Source organism: Anneissia japonica, unplaced genomic scaffold (genome assembly GCF_011630105.1).
Source record: "Anneissia japonica isolate Jap-2015-1 unplaced genomic scaffold, ASM1163010v1 scaffold287561_len11038_cov120, whole genome shotgun sequence".
Lineage (NCBI taxonomy): Eukaryota > Metazoa > Echinodermata > Crinoidea > Comatulida > Comatulidae > Anneissia > Anneissia japonica.
Window position 1 is genome coordinate 1 of NW_022746525.1, and position 1,049 is coordinate 1,049.

Consider the following 1,049-nt stretch of genomic DNA (forward strand, 5'->3'; position numbering starts at 1 on the left):
CCTAAATATGGTCAGCTGATATTCAGGGGCAAACTTAAATATATGAAATAATGTGATGCAAGACATAGAGTCATGAGACCCAGAACACAGGAATCTGAAGGCAAAGCATTGTCACCACCAAGCACACCCCCACTACAATCTTAATCTTAATCTCTGATCACACATCAACAGTGGCAACTCTAGGATATATTTTCTGAGCTTCCCAGAAGAATAGGAACCTATGGATGGCCAGAAATGACACTTTCAGACTGTGACAGACATCTGTTGGCTTGGTGTGGGCTATTTTTATATTTCTTTTTAGTTCAACTGCCCTATGTGCTCTGTCCGATGGGGGAGGGGCTTGACCAGTCCAGTGGGGGGCTTAGGCTCCTGCTTCTCCCTCCCACACTGACTATCAGGTGTGACAAATAAATGTAATATGTCCATATTTGGGTGTAATATGACATAATCATGCACATCACACAAATTTGTCAAAAAACATTTGACAGTGTGGACACAGCTTTAAGCTCTGTTCACACTGTCAGGTTCTATGTGACAAATTTCAAGAAGAAAATTCCTGAATTTCTCAATTAAAATAAATTTAAATAATTGGAAATGATACTTTCTTTTATCTGTGACTTGATGTATTATTAAATGATCTTATTAATTTAAATAAATGTTGATATTATCAGTGTGACTAAAGCAATACAGTATTAGACATCTAACCTTGTTACCTGATAAAACAGATCCAGTCATGTCATCTCGCTTGATATAAATATCAATATCATCTGGTATATTTGGAAGACTCCATTTATGAATAGGTGTAAATGGCTGAAAAAGCTAAAAAACATTTATTTATCCCATTAATTGAGAAAATTAATGGCGTAACTGGCGACTAAGTGCTATCTATATTGTATGCATTTGAAAAGTCTGTAGATTTACGTACATAAACTGATATCCAATTTTAAATTTTGAGAAATATTTTGAAAATATTATTTTGATCTTAACAATTGAATTTGTTCCACAGGAACTGAATGAGTTTGAACTGGTCATCTGGCAAACCTACTGTA

At 35.1% G+C, this 1,049-nt stretch overlaps 1 long non-coding RNA gene across 2 annotated transcripts in view; it reads right to left on the reverse strand.

The window, feature by feature from the left end:
* Positions 1-684: 684 nt before the first annotated feature.
* Positions 685-1,049, reverse strand: part of LOC117120234 — a 1,942-nt gene continuing 1,577 nt past the window's right edge. For both annotated transcript variants that reach the window (XR_004447312.1, XR_004447311.1), the window contains exon 3: positions 685-819. This is a non-coding gene — a long non-coding RNA (uncharacterized LOC117120234). The remainder of the gene's footprint in view (positions 820-1,049) is intronic.